The sequence below is a fragment of the Sciurus carolinensis genome, chromosome 3, assembly GCF_902686445.1.
Source record: "Sciurus carolinensis chromosome 3, mSciCar1.2, whole genome shotgun sequence".
In the NCBI taxonomy this organism is placed as follows: Eukaryota; Metazoa; Chordata; class Mammalia; order Rodentia; family Sciuridae; genus Sciurus; species Sciurus carolinensis.
Window position 1 is genome coordinate 103,513,088 of NC_062215.1, and position 19,480 is coordinate 103,532,567.

Here is a 19,480-nt window from a genome sequence, read left to right on the forward strand (position 1 = left end):
GGTAAATGTGAGAAAAAGTGGTGACATGTCAAACGCTGGATGCAGGAATCTCATCCATCTTCCTGTTCCAGGTCAAAGACTATAGGAAAGCCCTTATTGCAACACCATCTATCACTAGTATTCTGCAGAAAAACTGCTGGGTGTGCAGAACCAAATATAATGAACCTGTGATAGGCATGCTTATGTCAATCAATTTGAGACAATAGATGTGTACAAACATTTGTTGTTGTTGTTGTTATTAGGGATCAAACCCAGGGCCTCACACATGCTAGGCAAGTGCTCTATCACTGAGCACCCAGCCTCTTTAAATTTTGTTTTGAGATAAGATTTCACTAAGTTGCCCAGGCTGGCCTGAAGCTTGTAATCCTCCTACCTTAGTCTCCTGAGTAACTGGGATTACAGGTGTACACCACTATGATTGGCTCAAACTTGTTTTTAATTGCAATAATTCTGCATCTGTTTCTAAAACTACCTTCCTAATTATAGAATAGATAATTTCTTTTTAAAAATATATGTATTTGAGTTAAAAAATAACTGGTTTAAAAAAAAAAAACACTGAACTTATAGAGTAGGCATGACATGTTTCTGTCATCAAATCTATGGGGTAGATCTCCACTGACCAAAGCTTGGGAAAGAATAACCTGATTTTTAAGATTCATTGGGGGCTGGGGAGATAGCTCAGCTGGTAGAGTGCTTGCCTTGCAAGCACAAGGTCCTGAGTTCGATCCCCAGTACGGCAAAAAAAAAAAAAAAAAAAAATTCATTGGGTCTAAATTAGCAAAATTTTGTGTCAAAGTTTCTTCAAAATTATTTCAAGGATTAAGAGGCACGTGAATTTTCCAAGAATACTGTGAAAAATAATAAAAAAAAGAATGGGAGGGGGGCAAGGAGTGTTTGGGAACTGTCTGTACTTCTGATCAATTTGCTATGGATATAAAACTGCTTTAATACAGTGTATTTATAAACAAGCAAACAAACAAACACCATAAAACAAATATAAATCAGTAAAGCATTTCATGATAGAAGCATAGAAAACATACTAACAACTCTCTCCTACTTCAAAGAGTTACAGTAATGGTAATAAAATGTGAATTTTGACCTCTAACTGCAATATTATTGTTTGTTTGCTTATTTATTTATTTATTTATTTTTGCAGTACTAGGGATTGAACCTAGGGCCACTCTACCATTGAGCTATATTTCCAGTCCTTTTTTAAAAATTTGAGACAGGGTTTCTTTAAGTTGCCAAGGCTGGCCTTGAACTTGAAATCCTCATGCTTTAGCTTCCCGAGTGGTGAGAATTACAGGTGTGAGCCATTACACCTGGTTTAACTCTGCAATAGTAATGGCTCATTTTTTATGCTCATCCCTGTGAAGTCATTTAAGGCCTTTTTTTTTTTTTTTTTGCAGTTTTGGAGATCAAACACAGGGCTGTGCAAGTGCCAGGCAAGTTCTCTACCACTAAGCCACATCCAGAGTCCTATTAATTTATTAATGTGACATTTTGTTCAATATTAGATTATTATCTTGTGTACTTTGTACATTTATTCCTCTCAATGTGGCCTATGTGAGATATGAATCTTTATGAATCTTCTGTTTTTTTAAATTTTTTTAAATTTTATTTTTTATGTGTTCTTTTTAGTTATACATGACAGAATTTATTTTGAGATAACCATATATGCGTGGAATATAACATCCCATTTTTGTGGTTGTGCATGATGTGGACTTACGTTGGTCATGCATTCATGTAATGAAGACAGGAAAGTTATATCTGATTCATTCTACTGTCTTTCCCATTTCCACTCCCCTCTTTCTACCCCCCACCTTTGTGATTCTTAAAACACAGAAGACCAAGCTGATTGAATTGTCCTTTTCTGCTACTTGTGCTCTGTTCTTAAGGCCCCATTTGTATGTGGCATTCCCCATACCATATGAGCACAGAATTCCTGTGAGCTACAGTGAGACTCAATGCAGAAGGTGATATGGTTTTGACTAAGCAAAAGTACTGACATCTGTAAGAGGCCAGGTTTTCTCTCTGAACAAGAACTTGTTTTGAATGCAGAAAAAAGGCAATGGCATTCTCAGAAACATGAAGACCAAAGAACTGTCGTATTCTTTCTCACACATTACTTCCCTGTGGTAGTCAGTAATTGACATTGGAAGTGACATGAGGAAGGGCAAGGCAGGGCAATGTATAGTTAGTTCCTTTTCCTTTCTGTTTTTCCTTATTCATCAGTAAGCCAAAGGTAGTGAGAATTGGCAGAATGTGCCCATTTAAAAGAAAGTGAAATAGAAACAGTTGGATTAGCTTTGTGCATTTCCACTATTCTGGTAAGAACAAAATGCACTTGCATTTATAACTTATGAAATGGGGGAAACTGTGTCATTTCAGTGATTTCACATACAAGTTAATACTCTTATGTTTGCACTTAAAACTGGCATTGAGTATACCTTTTTCCCTGCCAACACCTATTGTTGCTTGTATTCTTGATAATAGCCATTCTAACTGGGGTGAGATGAAATCTTAGGGTAGTTTTGATTTGCATTTCTCTTATTACTAGAGATGTTGAACATTTTTTCATATATTCTATCGATTGCTTATATACCTTCTATGAAGTGTCTGCTCAGTTCCTTAGCCCATTTATTGATTGGGTTATTTGTATTCTTGGTGTTACATTTTTTAAAAACTTTTTAAATTTTGGAGATTAGTGCTCTATCTGAAAACCATGTAGCTAGAGCCAACAGTGAGGAAAAGATTGTCACACCAAGAACTAGAGGAGACAGGTACTGAAGACACTATACTAAGTGGAATGGAAAACTATTATATTTCGATTTTTCTTAGTGTTGTAAAAAAAAGACACATGGAAATTTTCAAGTTAAATTTTCTTGCCACCCTTATTAAGAATGAGTCTATTGATGCACCAGTCCATTAGTAGAACCAGACTACTTCTTAAGAGTCAAATATGCTGACCTTTGGATAATTTGTATATATGTGTGTATATGCACATATTAATGCATACTAGTATGATGCATAGGGCTTAAACAGAATTTTAATGTCTTTGCTTCCTGATCATGAAGTCCTACTTTAGATGAATTAAATTGTCTTCATGCCAAAAAAAAAAAAAAAAAAACTGGCATTGAAGCCGGTGTGGAGGTGCACGCCTGTAATCCCAGAGGCTCAGGAGGCTAAGGTAGGAGGATCTGAGTTCAAAGTCAGCCTCAGCAAAAGCAAGACCCTGTCTCTAAACAAAACACAAAGTAGGGCTGGGGATATGGCTCAGTGGTTGAGTGTCCCTGAGTTCAATCCCCAGTACCAAAAACAAATGAACAAACAAATAAATAAACAAAAACTGGCATTGACCTAGATGCACCTGAGTGAGACCCTGTCTCAAAATAAAATTAAAAATAAGCTGCAGATATAGCTCAGTGATAGAATGCTTGCCTACCATGCTTGAGGCTCTGGGTTCAATCCCTAGCACTGAAAAAACAAAACAAAACAAACTGGTATTGAAAATGTGAAGATGAAATGTTAAGCTCACGCTAAAAATTTTGTTAAACTTTTTAGAACTTAAAACAACATTAAATAGCTTTTTTTTTTTTTTTTAAATCACAAAACAGGAGAGCAAATAAAACAGGGAGACAACAGAAGAAAGGAAAACCTTTATATTTTAGTATACTTCTTTTCTGGCATTTTGAACAAGGAGTTCTACAAATTATGTGCCATGCCTTGTTTGTAGGAATGGTCTATAAATGTGGTCTTGACCACACATAGAAAGAGACTAGTATGGCTTCTAAAAATATCTTTTGGCCCAAATTTTGCAATTCTACATACCTTATGGGCCCCCATGGATCCTTTAAAGATCAGCTAGGCCTGCCCTACTGAATAAAATGTTAGAGGCCTTCTATGAGCATCTGTCCCAGATAAACTTATCACTATCTATCTATGCTACTGTTGCACCTGCCACTCAACTTTTTTTCTTAATATAACATGCTATAATTAATCTATTTATAACTGTTTCTCCTCTTTAAGTTGTGGGCTCCATGAGGAAAAAGATTTAATTTATTTATGTCCTCATAACCCCAGAAGCCTGACTCAAAGTAGACATTCAATAAATGCCTGTTAATAAATCACTCAAGTTATTTTTTAATTACTTGTGTATAGATAGAGTCAGAAGTGTCCTGAATTGATTATTTCCATTTACTTCAGAAGAGCTTGGGACAGGAACACTACCAAGTGCTAGAATGGTATCTAGGTTTGGTGTCTCCAAACTCTGGGCTCTTCTCACTCTGAGGCACTGCTTGCAATCAGAGAAGAGCTGAACAGAGAGACAGTACCTTGTGGATCATGACCTACCCATTTTCCAGAGTTTTAGTTATGACTCAGGGTCCCTAAGAAAGGAAACTCCAGTGACTAGCAGCTTCAGCTACTTTCAAGGTTGCAATGTATAAAAAATTGATGATCATTTACAACCTTTAAACCCCATACAACATTGAGCTGAGACCTGGACTTACTTCAACAAAATGCACTATCTTTGGAATAAATGCAGATTTATCAAAGATTCATCCAGTACTATAAACTCAGATGAATTGTGCACACAGTGCAACAGATATGAGGAAATGAAATGGCAATGGAGACTACCTCACATTATAGAGAAAATTTAGAGGGTTTTTTTTGGTATGGGGTATTGAACCTAGGGACACTACCAATGAGCTATGTCTCAAGTCCTTTTTCATTTTTTAATTTTTGAGACAGGTTCTTACTAATCTACTAAGGGTCTTGCTAAGTTGCTGAGGCTGTGTTTGAACTTGTGATCCTCCTGCCTCAGCCTCCCAAGTTACTGGGATTAGAGGTGTGCTCCATTGTGCCTGACCCAGGGACAACTTCTTGAATTAAGTTACCAATAGTTGAAAAGATATTTCTTGAATGTCTTGTCAGCACAAAGATGAAATACTTTCTTGATAAACTAAACTTATGGTAGCAGGAGTTAGAGTTGAGTGAGTTTCTTGATGAGATTGCAAGGAAAGGGATAAGATTAGGAAGACTATTGAATCCATGTCTAATAGAAAATAAAGTCAAGAGAGTGAATTATTATCTAAGTCAGATTAAAATAAAAACCAACAAATTGATAAGCTGTTATCATTTTTTTGGTTGACACATCTGTAAGTAGTAGAAATGGGTAATTAACCCTTTGATGAGAGAGCTCTCTGATTCTTGTGTATAGCAATTTTCTTAAGATGTAAACCATTCTACATTGCCTGGATTATATAAACAGTGACTCTTCCATCTCTCTCCTTGTTCTCTTCCATCTCATGGCTGTATTTAGACTCTTGGCCTACATATAGATAAATAGATGCAATAACTGAGTTTGTTGTCATGAAGTGATTGTATATGTTCCTTTAACAACAAACTATCTGGTTCTGACCATCATGAGATCTTGATAAATAATAAAACACCCATCACATCAACAAGAAATTTTATCTCAATTTTTCTTTCGAGGTAACAGTCTTGAGTATACTAATAGGTTCAAGTCAAGCAAAGCCAAGAAAGTTCTATCAATGCAGCAGGTAATTATCCCCCTGGCAAAATCCCAGGCCTTAAACCAGTATTGACTTGGCAAATCGACCTATACATTTCAAGTGTCCATTAACTGTATGTCTTTCAAAAATTGCTTGCTTAGTGTACTTTAGTTTATAACCTTCAGGTATAGGTTTAAGGCACTGCAGCAGAAATAGCGGCCTTCATTAATGGTAACACCTGGATCAGCTACCTGAGGTCTTCAGGTGTGTGTTGGGGGGAGGGGAGCAGTCAACATTCCATCATTCACCAAAGGATGAGTTGCTTTCATAACAGCATTGCAACAAGGGGAAAGAGCCCCCTTGCTCACAGGAGACCTGGGCTCTTATTCTACACCTGCCACAAGATCTTGATGACCCTGTCAAGTCCTGTCACTTCTCTAGGATTCTGTTGACTGTAATGAAGAGTTTGAATAAATTGATATTTGAGTTTCTGTTAGCATTTGGTATTATAATATCAAATTCCTGGAGTATTGTAGAAACTTGCAATTTCCTTTTACCCTTCTCCGGTTCATCTTACTCTAACAGCAATTTAAGATTTCCATGAGGGGACTCCCTTCATCATTATTCCTCCTGCCTGTTCTTGTACCTACACCCCAGCTGGATCTTCTACATTCTTATGTATAAACAGATTGTATTATGAGTAATCTAGTTTATTTCTGAACCAAGAAGCAAGTTGCTAAAACATCTGTTCTCCAAATCAGCTGGGCTTGGTGAGGTATAGTATATTTGCTAGGAGACAATGTGTACTTATCACTGGGAGCTCTCCCTGTGCTCTTAGGTGCTGTCCCTCAGCATTCTCCTGTTCTGATAACTGACCTTGAACTCCTTCTTGCAACTCCTCCCTTCAAACCCAGGCTACATGAGTGGGTTTCAGGTCGCTCCTTATCTGTTGTTCCATATTCTTATTATAAAGGTTCTATAAAATCAGGAAAGAGAATTTGAAAATTAAAGGAACAATAGAGAAGAAGCAATAAACCCCACTGCTCAGATAGTCACCTTCAACTTTTTGGTGTTCTTCTCTAATAATTGCTGCAAGGATCCCCAATTTGGTCATAGCTACATCCTTGGATAATCCTCTCTCCCTTGACTCTGAGCTTGGCCAAAAGGTCAATAGCAAAAGTATCACAAGCAGAGATTTGTAAATGCTTATAATTGAACTTTCCCCCTCTTACCTTTTTTGGATTTTAGTGCTTCCATGTAAATAAGCCTGTTCCCAGCCTACAGAATGTTGAGAGAGATGTGGCCCAGTTGCCCCTGTCACACCAGCTAACACTCAGCAAATTCCTGCCAGAGCTTCCCCCGACTGTCATACTCATGAATGAACCCAACTGAGGTCAGAAGAACCACCAGCTAAGCCCAGTCCCAAGTGCAAACCCACTAAATTCCAAACTAAGTAAATGGCATTTGTTTCAACTATTCAGTTTGGCTTGGTCTTTTATGTAGCAAAAGCTAATTGATTTGATAATCCTTCAGCCTTTTTATTTGTAACAAAATTGGGATTATACTGTACATAGTATTACGTAACAGCTTTTTCCACGTGCCATTTTCTCCAGTGTTTAATTCCCCTCCTGATAGTAAGTTCCATCAGGATAAGGATGTATATCTGTTTTGTTCGGTTCTGTAGTCCCAGCATATAGAACACGGCTATGAACATTGCAGGAACTCAACAAATACAAGTTGAATGAATGATTACAAGACTTGTTTGTGTCACTGTTGCTTTCTTGTTTTGGTTTTTTGCTGGTTTAATAGTGTTATATCATATGGAGTTACCACCTTTGCCCTGTCCTGAGTTCTTGCTTCTCTAATAGTTTTGGAATCTCAGTTTTCTACTAAGACTGAGACTCAAGTGAGCTCTTTTTACCACCTGGGAACTGAATCTTTGATCCTGAGTCCCAGCCAGAACACAGGAATTTGCTAAGCAGTTTTCAAAATTTGGTTCAAAGAACATCTCCTGTGGGGCATACTTGTCCCTCACCAGGGTTTGCATATTGCGTTAGAGAGGTCTCTGTGATGGCAGCACACTGTCACAGCATGGAATTTACAAGTCTATTTCTTCCACTGTACTGTGAACTTCTGTGAAAAAGGGTTCAACTCCCAGAGTGCCTGGAGCATAATAAACACTCAACCAATGCCTGTGGGATCAACTATAACAGCACATATATAATCTTTCTGTTCTGTTGTTTTAAGAAATAGACCTTTATTAGAAGTAGCACATACAATGAGGCTTACAATAATATTGTGAGGGAACTTATTTATACTCAGAAGAAGGAACAAACCTTAATTAGGAAATGCCAACAAGGAGAAAATTTCTTAAGTGGATTTAATTCAATTTGGATCTTTTTTAAGGTACAAGATGAAGAAAGTGGAAAACTGGGAAACAGAAGTGAGACATAGAGAATGCAACATCCTAATTTACAGTTTTGTGACATTTTTCTGTGCCATGGAAATGAGGGGGGCAATATCAGTTTAGATTTTGGTTTAAACATAACTAAAACATTTAGATTAAATCCTTTAATTAGACTAATGTTAACTAAAGAAGGGCTATTAGATCTGCCATTGATTAGAGCTCTGTTTGGGTTTCTCTGTTGAAAAAGAAAGGTTGTGCATTTGGGAAAACTACCATTCTGTAAAATGTGCTTCCCAAGCATGGAATTCTGCAAAGGACTGATAAGACTTGCATTATTTACACATATACACAGATGAAATTCCAACACATTACTCTGATTGCTATAATAAATTTAAAAGTTTAGACAGGCAGTCAGGTTTTGTTATTGTAAAGGTGCAAACATAAACTCTAATTAATTAATATGATGCACTTCTTTCCTTTTTAAAGGAGATTGGCTTAAGTTCTGACTTCAACCAAACAATTCACACACATAAACATTTTAATATGATCACCATGTACACGTCTATTTCCAACAATATTGCTGCTCATTTTTTAACTACCAAACTGCAGGAGTAATGTCCACTTTAACTCTCTCTGGCCATGGGAACATTTATAAAGTCAGCTCTACTAAGCCTTTGGTTCAGGTCAGGAATCTTAATTGTTTAAGGAGAATAGTTCTACCTCATTTCCTAGATTCAGGCACATTGCCTTCATGGCACCCAAGTTATTTATTTATATTCCTTTATTTTATTCAAAGACAAAAGACAGGTTTTTCTCTTCCAGTTCTAAGAAGAGCAAAGCCTTCTATTGATCCTTCTTACCCACAACTCTCACCTGTGGCTGTGACTGTGGCTGCAGTCCCAAACCACAGACTATACCTGGAACCTTAACTGTCCACAAAGGAGAGGGAGAGATGATGTGTGTGTGTGAGTGGCAGGGGAAGTTCAGAGGTGGTGGCAGTAAAGTTGGACTAGAGCTGTTCTTTTAGTACTAACTGGCTGTTCTTTTATTTATTTATTTTGTGGGCAGTACCCGGGATTGAACTCAGGGGCACTTGGCCACTGAGCCACATCCCCTGCCCTATTTTGGATTTTATTTAGAGACAGTGTCTCACTGAGTTGCTTAGTGCCTTGCTTTTGCTGAGGCTGACTTTGAACTCTCAATCCTCCTGTAAACTCTGAGATTACAGGCGTGTGCCACCACACCAGGCCTGGCTGTTCTTTCAGTACCAAGAATTGAAAATAGCTGGGGAGCATCTGTAGGCAAACAAGTTTTTAGTTGCCAATCATATATTCAAGAAATACAACAGGAATTATGATAGCATTGTCAGGAATCATATTTATAACAAAAAAAAACTTAATAAGAAAACACTAGCAAGGAGGAACTTTCTTCTCTTCCCTACTAACAAAACTTCAAATTAGTTCAGGGCATTGGTCTTCCCAGGCTCAAACAAAATAATAATGGTTGGTCTACATCAGTCATAATAATATTATTTCCCTCTTTCTCTGACTCTTTTTTAAGTGGATGGAATTTTTAGTTCATTTCAAAATTGAGCAGGAGGTCCTCATTCCCCCTGGGCTTCCTGCCTCAGACATGTCCAACTTACCCAACTATCAACGTCTCACACCACAGTAGTATATTTGTTACCATCCATAAACCTACATTGTCACATCATTGTCACTCAAAGTCTGTAGTTTATATTAACCTTCACTCTTAATGTTGTACTTTTCTATGGGTTTGGACAAATGTAAAATGACATGTATCTACCATTGTAGTATCACATAGATCAGTTTTATTGCCCTAAAAGTTCTCTGCACTCTGCTTGCTTATCCCTTCCTCCACCTTAATCCCTGACAACCACTAATCTTTGTAGTTTTGCCTTTTCCAGAATGCATGTAGTTGGAAACACACAGTAGGCAGCCTTTTCAGATTTCCTTCTTTCACTTAGTAAAAAGCATTTAAGTTTCTTCTATATCCTTTCATGACTTGCTAACTCATTTCTTTATAGAGCTGAACAATATTCCTTTTTCTGGATGATTTATTTATGCATTTACCTACTAAAGAACATCTTAGTTGCTTCCAAAATTTGTTAGTTATGAATAAAGTTACTATAAACATTTGTGGGCAGGTGTTTGGACAAAAAAATAAGTTCATCTGAGTAAATGCCTGGGAGTGTGATTGTTGGATTAGATTTGTGAGAAACTGCTATATGCTCATCAGCAATGACTGAGAGATCCTGTTGTTCCATATCTTCATCAGCATTTAATATTGTCAATGTTTTGGATTTTGACCATTTTAATAAGTATGTAGTGGTATTTTGTTTTAATTTACAATTCTCTTAAGGTATATGGCATTGAACATCTTTTTATATGCTTACTTGTCATATATGTACCTTCTTTGGTGAGGTGTCTGTTCAGGTCTTTTGCTCATTTAAAAAATCTGGCCACTCGTTTTCTTTTGAGTTTTAAGAGTCTTTGTGTATTTTGAATAACAGTCCTTTGTCAAACAAGTCTTTTGCAAATATTTTCTCCAAATCTATGTCTTATCTTCTCATTCTGTCAGTGTCTTTCACATAGCAGAAGTTTTTAATTTTAGTTTAGTTCAACTTATCAATTACTTAATTTAGGGACCATGTTTCTGGTGTCATATCTAAAAAGTCATAACCATACTCAAGGTCATCTAGATTTTCACCCTACATTATTTTTTGCAGGTTTTATAATTTTGTGTCTTATATTTAGATTTGGAATCCATTTTGAGTTAAATTTTGTGAAGAGTTTAATTTAGTTGGCCTCCTCCTCCTCTTCTTTCTGCATGTACATGTCTAATTATTCCAGCATCACTTGTTGAGAAGGCTCTACTGTGTTGGCTTAGTCCCTTTTCAAAGATCAGTTGACAATATTTATGTAGGGTTATTTCTGGGTTCCCTATTCTCTTTCATTGATTTATTTACCTATCCTTTCACCAATTCCACCTTGTCAGGTTGCTATAGCAACATAGTAAGTCTTGAAGTTGGGAAATGTCAGCCTCTGACTTTTTCTTCTCCTTCATTCTATGTTGGCTCTTCTGGGTCTTTTGCCTCACCATAAAAGCTTTATAATCGGCTCATCAATGTCCATAAAATAGTTTGCGGGATTTTGATTAGGATTTCATTGGATCTATAGATCAAATTGGGAAGAACTGACATCTTGATAATAATTGAGTCACCTATTCATGAACATGGGCTATCTCTCCATTTACTTAGTTCTTATTTGATTTTTTTCATCAGAGTTTTTTTTGTAGTTTTCTTTATATCTTTATATCTTGTATACATTGTGTTAGATTTATATCTAAGTATTTAATTTTTGTGGTGCTAGTGTAAATGATATCGAGAGTTTAATTTCAAATTCCACTTGTGCATTGCCGGTATGTAGGAAAACAATGAGCTTTACATTAAACTTGTTTTGTTTTGTTTTTACATTAAACTTGTATTCTGAAACTGTGCCACAATAGCTTATTAGTTCCAGGAGGTTTTTTGTTGTTGTTGTCATCAATCAGCAATTTTTTCATATTTTCTACATAGATGAACATATCATCTACAAATACAATGTTGTTCTTCCTTTTACTGTATGACTTTCATTTCCTTTTTTGTCATACCGCATTATCTTTGACTGCCAGTACAATGTTAAAAAAGAATGACGAGAGAGTATATCTTTGTCTTATTCATGATCTTATGGGAAAGCTTCTAGTTTCTCACCATTGAGTATAATGTTAGCTGTAGCCCTCTTTAAAAATTTTGTTTTCAGATGATATTATTTATCAATTTTAGAAAGTATCTCTCTACTTCTAGTTTGCTGAGGTTTTTATCATATATGGGTGTTAGATTTTATTAAATGTGTTTTACACATGTATTGAAAAATCATATGATTTTTCTAACTTAGCTCATTGATGTGATATGTTACATTAATAATTTTTAAGTACTTTCTCTGCCTTTTTAAGCAGTTGGAGGTGGGCCTTATGACCATGACTTTTCAACATGGTCTTATGAAAAAATCTGCTGAGTTTGTGTAGGGAAATATGTTCTGGGCAAAATTTTACTTTCTTGAGAAACATGGAGGAATAGCACTGACACTTTTTCCCTCTTCAATTTGGTCTTGAAGGTAGATGTATAGCTTGAGATATGGCAGTCATCTTGCCATCATGAGGAAGAGAAAGGCCAGGAGAATTCCAGAGACATTAGTCATGAAATCATTGCAGTATCTCAAGCAACTGTCTGTTGGGACTAATGACACGTTAACTAACTCAGGCTGACTCCTTACTCCCTGGTGATTGAGCTAGATCAAGGCCTCAAAGGTGGTTTCAAAAGTTAATGACGATAAATCAGACCACCGTCAGGGATTGGTTAACAACAGTTCCACGAACATGATCAGCTCGTACTTGCCATATAGTCCTATGGGATTCTCGCCTGCGTGAACCCCCTATGCCTTGCTGACCTTTAAGCTGATTGGTTCCTGCCTAGCCTTCACCCGACATAAAAGCCTTATGACTTCCTCAATAAACGAGTTCCTGCTGTGACTGGGCTCCCTGAGGCGTCTGATTGTCCTCCGCCCTGAGGGCTGGGTGCGGGCGGTCAGTCGGCCTTGTGGGGAGTGTCCCCTTCCCTTGTCGCTGGTCGAGAAGAGCAAGGGGGCTAAAGACCCCAACAAATGTCTATTTCTGGACTTCTTGTTATAAGAGGAAACATTTCTTTCTGTGTAAGCCACTGTAGGTGGGTTTTATTTTATTATTGAAAAAATGTTATTTATTTGACGGATAACTTCTGAATTTATATAAAGAAATAAAAATAACTTGTATATACACGAATTCAAACATTTTTACTTAAGCACCAAGTAGAACAGTTTCCAATCTTTTTACCAAAAATGACTTTATCATTGAAAGACTGCCTCAAACTTTGTTTAGGTTTTTAATCAAGTAACCTAAAGCTGCCAACTAGAGCTTCTAATTAGCATGAGATGACCATCATGAGTAAAAACCATCATGAGTAAAAACCATCATGAGTAAAAACCATCATGAGTAAACCATCATGAGTAAAAAATACTTTTTAAGTTTCGACCTATACATTCCAACCAAGGGGATCTGCTGGCCTCAGGCTGCTCATCACAGGCCATAGTTCTACAAGCCAAATATCCTCACAGCACACAAAGAAAATGAGTGATATGTACAAAGTGAGTACAAAGTATCATATAAAATACACGTTCATGTATATTCAAGCAGAGCAATGGTTAATTCCCATGGGTATACAACACAGCAAGGGGCACAGAAACAGAGACCATTCACTAACCCACAAGGCAGTGGAAGGAATACAAAGTCCCCTGTCCTGAATGGAGTAGAGGTTTGGTGGACCAGGTAGCATTCAGGCCAGACCAGAAACTTGAGTGGATATTGAGGCATGTGGGAAGGCATCTTCAGGGATTGGGAGGACAAAACAATTCAAGACACAGCCACAGACCTAGTGACTATTCAGAAGACAGTTATTTGTACTGACTGAAGGGATGTAATCTAGAGATGCATAAAACAGAGAAAAGACAACCTCCTCCAACAAGAGGACAAAACACCTTCCCCACCGAGGCTCCGCGTGCTCTCTACGGAAGTAAGTAGCTGAGGATCACTCTGCAGGCCACCTTCCACCCCAAGGCCCTAGTCCCTTGGAATCAAATCGATGAGCAAGAATCTTCCTTCATGTAAACTGCCTTTTCTCCAAAAAGTAAAACAAAAACACAAGCAAATAAAACAAAACTCAAAATAAGAAGAATCAGACCAAGCTTTGACCCCTCATACTTGACTGTGTCCCAGCTGTCACACTAAGGAGACAGGATCTGCTTTGTTCCTCACACTGGTTCTTTACTTCAAGGCATCGATCACATCATGCTCCTAATACATCTCCCCTCAAAACAGTAAACACCACACAAAGTATAAACTTCCCCAAATAAAAGGCAGCATCAACTTAAGGATCTATTGTAATATTACTACACTGACAGTGTATTTTAACCCTTTTTCTGACCCATTTACAAAATATCTGCACTCTCTACTGCTCTGGAAGCATTACAAATGTTGCATTAGATTCTTCTTCTTGAAGATTGGGGTGGATCTCCTAAAAATCAAAGGAAGATCAGTAGGGGAAGGGGACCAAAGGAGAGGAGGCGGGGAGGGAGAGGTGAAGTGCTGATGAGTGATATTGACCAAATTATATTGCTATATTGTGTGCAAGTGTGAATATATAACAAAAAATGAATATATAACAAAAAAACTCCATCATTAAGTACAACTATAATGCACAAATAAAAATGTGGAGACAAATTAAAAAAAAAAAAAAAAAAAGATGGCAGAATAGAGAAGGCCACTTTTCAGGCTGCTCTGTGATGTGAAACCAAGAAGGCAGTCAGGCAGCTTCTCAGTAAGGTGGGTGAAAAAAAATAGGGGGAGGGACTTTGCTGGACATTCAAAGCAGATCCAGGGACTCAGGAGGTTGGATATAAGAAGGAAAACATCCTCAGCACCACCATCGAGAGCAGTCCCTCTATGAACAAAGTGGAGGGACAAGCGAATGAAAGGAACCCACATTTTTAAGACGCCTGAGGTGTATCTGGGTACAGAGAGTTTAGAGATCGAAGACACTGCTCTACTAAACTGAGAGGTGTGCTGCACGATATCCTTTTGTGGGAGTGAAGCCAACTGTCTCTCCAGGATACATGCAGAGGATAGAGGAAGGAATCATTTTGCAGCCACAGCATGGGGGCCAGCAGTTGAGGGAGCTGATTCCTGGCAAACCTGAGTATGGACCCAAATACAGGCATGGCAAACCTACCCTGCAAGGCATATAGTGTGTTTAAGTGACCATGAGAAAATCAAATGTGGAGAGAGGTTTACACAGGGAACTACTAGTCATGGAGAGCCACCCGACTCACCCCTCCCTGTCCAACCCAGCTGCTTGCAGGACTGGCTAGGAGAGATGTACTGGCTGGGAACTCAAAAGGGCAGGGACAAGAGAGATTGAGTTGGGAGACTGAACCCAAGACCAGGAAGCAAGGGGACTGCTGAAAACATTGTTGACAAATTGACTCCCCAACCACACAAGATCCTGGGGGGCAGTCTTTCAAGGCAGACTGACAATCGCTGGACCCTGGAGGTGCACTGATTTAAAGTCTCCAGACCAAATGGCATCCAGCAAAGAGCCTGGAGCCCATCTAAGCCTAAACCCCATTTCCAGGAATTCCACCTACAGGATTACCTCTCTCACTCCAGGGACCCCACTCAACACTGCTGAGAAGGGAAACTTAGAATCTTTTTGAACTTCAACAGAAACAATTTTTTAATTTTTCAATGAGATTTTCTTTTTTCTTTTCTCTGTTTGTGACCTAAATGGTTCATGGGCATTTATACATATTCATATTTGTATTTTCCTCATTTCTAGCATTTTTGAAACTAATTATTTTTCATGGGTTAATATTTTGAGGACCAGGATATTTGACTAGTATATTTCAATTTTGTTTTGTATTCTTCTATTTTTATTTTTCTTAATTTTTCCTTTATATATGTATTTTTTCTCTCACTTAGTGGTTTCTCTTGATTCTCTTTCTTCTGCTAACAATCTCTATTGTTCTCTCCTTCACTCTTCCTTTTTTACTTCTGTCTTCTCTCCTCCTTCCTCAAAATCATCACATCCTATTATCACTTCTGATCTCTCTTGGTCAACCATTCAAAATTGTAAATCCATTTGCAAACTTAACTGTTTTTACTGTGGACAATAACTGATCATATCATTTCTATTTATTGTGACAATTAGCATTGTAGATGTCATAATAGGAACTATTTGGTTTAATGCTGTATATTGGTTGCATTGGTTGTTATTATTTGTCTCCCCCTAAATGGTGAGGTACTCTGGGAACCTTCGGGGACACTCTAAGTCCACAAGGTAGAAACTCTACTGCCTCAGATCCTTACTGCTAGATGGGTAGACATAAAAATAACAAAAGGAGAAACTAATTCAAAGTAAAAAACCAGAAATAAATCAAAATGGAAGGGAACAAAAATTATTTCTCAATCACAAGACATAGACTGGCATATTGGATTAAACAAGACCCAGCAGTATGCTGTTTCCAAGAGACTCACCTCAAAGGCAAAAATATCCACAGACTGAAGGTAAAAGAATGGAAAAAAACATATTACTCACATGGATCTCATATCAGATAAAGTGGACTTCAAGCCAAAGTTAATCAGAAGGGAAAAAGAAAGCAATTTCATACTGCTTATGGGAACTATACATCAATAAGACATAACAATTTTAAATATTTATGCCCCAAACAATGAAGCATTTATATACATCAAACAAACACTTCTCAATTTTCAAGAATCAAATAGACCACAACACAATAATACTGGATAATCTTAACATGCCTCTGTCACCACTGGATAGATCCTCCAAAATAAAACTAAATAAAGAACGTGTAGAACTAAAAAACACAATTGGTAATATTTCATCAATTACTGAATACACTTTCTTCTTAGCAGCACATGGATCCTTCTCTAATACAGACCATGTTGTATAAGCTATCACACCTTAATATATTTTTAGCATCTTTAGGGTTTTTTGGGGTTTTTTTTGGCGGTACTGGGAATCGAACTCAGGGCCTTGTGTTTTCGAGGCAAGCACTCTACCAGCTGAGCTATCTCCCCAGCCCCTGTAGGATTGTTTTGATAGCTCCCTTGCCATTAATATTAATTTTTGTGTGCTTTTTTTCCTTTTTTTAAATTTTTGTGCCTTTTTTCCTTGAGTAGACTGTTTGATTTTTGTCAACTTTTAGCTATATTATTTCTTATTTCATATATTTATGCTTCTGCTTTTATTTTTTTCTTCCTACTACCTAATATGAAAATAATTTATTAATCTAGTTTCTTTCTGATACAAGTACTTTGAGTTATAAATGTTCATCTGAGTACTGTTTCATCCCGGAGATTCTGATACTTTAAGTTTTTATTATCACTTAGTTCAAAGCACTTTTTATTTACTTTCCTTATGCTTTTTTCTTTGACCTGTGAGGTATTTGTAAGTGTGTCATTGAATTTTGAAGTAGTCGTGATGTGGGGGTGGCGTTCTATATATCTTAAGGTTATTAATTTCTAATGTAATAAATCATGCAGGAAACAGTCTGCATGATTTCAAATTATAAAAGGAATGCAAATGTTTTTTATATTGATCGTATTTGTTACATATGTCAAAACATTCAAAACTGATCAAATTTTGCATACTTTAAATATGTGCATTTTGTTGTACTTCTATTTTACCTCAATAAAGCTATGAAAAAAAGAAAGAAAAAAAACTCACTTTGTTTACCAAGCTATAGGCATTTTATAAAGTACTCAATTAATTAACAACTCATAAAAATTGGGTAAAATTTTTAGTTGGAAACAAAATTAACACCAGTTCATTCTCCAGCAAATAGTTCTTCTAAAATGCCATGTCCGCACAGAGAGAAGTTTGGCAAATCTGTCTGTAGGAATCTACCTCGTTAGACCAGACCCCTCTCAGGTCTGCTTCAGAGGTGCAGGGATTTTGGCAGACATCTACTCCAGGTAGGTCAAGGAGCCCTGAGGGACTTTGACTGGCCTTTTGTGCTGGACATTGATGTCCTCCAGCACTTGCTGCCAATGCCTCAGCTTTGTCAAGTGCTTCTCCACCAGTGCATCTTTCTGCTGCAATTCATTCCTTAGTTCTGATACCGCCGTTTACTGGTGACAAGTTGCTTCCTCAAATGTTGAAGTTTGAACATCAGAGAAGCACGCCAAGGCAAGCATATTTTTTTAATTAAATTTTTTTTTTTATTTTACAGACTGCATTTTGATTCATTGTACACAAATGGGGTACAGCTTTCCATTTCTATGGTTGTACACAATGTAGATTCTCACCATTCATGTAATCATACATGTGCATAGGGTAATGATGTCTATTTTATTCTACTATCTTTCCGTCCCCCACCCCCTCCCACCCCATTTTCCTCTAAACCATCCAAAGTTCCTTCATTCTTCTCTCCCCCATGCCACGCCCCTTTTTATATATGTCATCCACTTATCAGAGAAAACATTCGGCCTTTGGTTTTTTGGGCTTGACCAATTTCATTTAGCAAGATATTTTCCAACTTCATCCGTTTACCAGCAAATGCCATAATTTTATTCTTCTTTATGTCTGATTAATATTCCATTGTGTATATATACAATTGAAGGGCATCTCAGTTGGTTCCACAATCTAGATATTGTGAATTGAGCTGCTATAAACATTGATGTGGCTACATCACTGTGGTATGCTGATTTTACGTCCTTTGGGTATAAACCAAGAGTGGGATAGCTGAGTTAAATGGTGAATCCATTCCAAGTTTCCTGAGGAAACTCCATACTGCTTTCCAGAGTGGCTGCACCAATTTGCAACTCCACCAGCAATGTATGAGTGTAAGGCAAGCATATTAAGCAGGTTTTATTTAAAGGTATTAATACAGACTTCTTCTGGGAGGGAGAAGAGGACCATGATTGATGTTCTAGAGTCCCAAGAAGTGAGCACGCCCTACATCTTTTATAGATTAGGGTCTCCTTTGTTCTGTTCTCTCCCTCTTATCTCTCCTTCCTGCCTATGTGACTAAGGTCCAGGAGTTGCTGATGACATAGCAAAGAGGTGAGCGGGCAGCCGGCGGGCCAAAGTGATTCAGGCAGGTAGAGGCCCAGGAGGCATTAATTAGCAGCTCCCTACCTATAGTCCTTGAGAAAGGTAGGTAAATTTGGTAATCAATGGGCTCCGGAGATCCTTGACATTCCATTCTCCCAGGGGCAGTCTCCAACTTCCATGGACAGATGACTTTCATGGCCTCCATTTCCTCAATTTGACCTGATCCCCTATTTCTACTCTAGCTGCCTGTCCCCATTTCTGGCTTCACTTCTGAGATGTCCTCTTTGATAACTTGCTCTGGTTTCTGGACAGACAACGGCAATCTTTTTTGTAGAAAAAAACATTGTCTGTCTTTCAATATTCAGAAACTTCTGAATACACTGATCAACACCAGTCCAAATTTGCTCCTTATTGTTGCCATTGACATAATCCTGACTCACGAGAGAAGCAAAGCCAGCTTCCAATGACAACCCCAACTCGTCCACCAAGGTGCGGTGAGAAGTTGTCTGCACACCAGGCACTGTCTGAAGAAGGGAAGCCTGGTTTAGGTAGTCTGGGAGCAGGTGATAGGGACTGCCCAGAGAACACACCACCCAGTGGAACCACCATGTCTGGAATGTAGTTGGGTTTTATGTCACATTTAGCCAAATATTTTTTCAACTGACATCCATATCATTTCCATATCAAGTCATGTGGAGGTCATCAAAGGAGAGCACATTATTGAGTTAGTTCTGAAGATGTTGCTGTGGTACCTAAGCTTAGGCAAGACTGACCAGGAAGGGGTAGTTGGCAGAGGGTAGGAAGGAGAATTCTCAGTGGCAATTCAAAAGA

At 37.7% G+C, this 19,480-nt stretch overlaps 1 pseudogene; it reads right to left on the reverse strand.

Annotated features, from left to right (window-relative positions):
• Positions 1 to 17,520: 17,520 nt before the first annotated feature.
• Positions 17,521 to 19,258, reverse strand: LOC124978963 (mediator of RNA polymerase II transcription subunit 28-like; annotated as a pseudogene).
• Between the last annotated feature and the right edge of the window lie 222 nt (positions 19,259 to 19,480).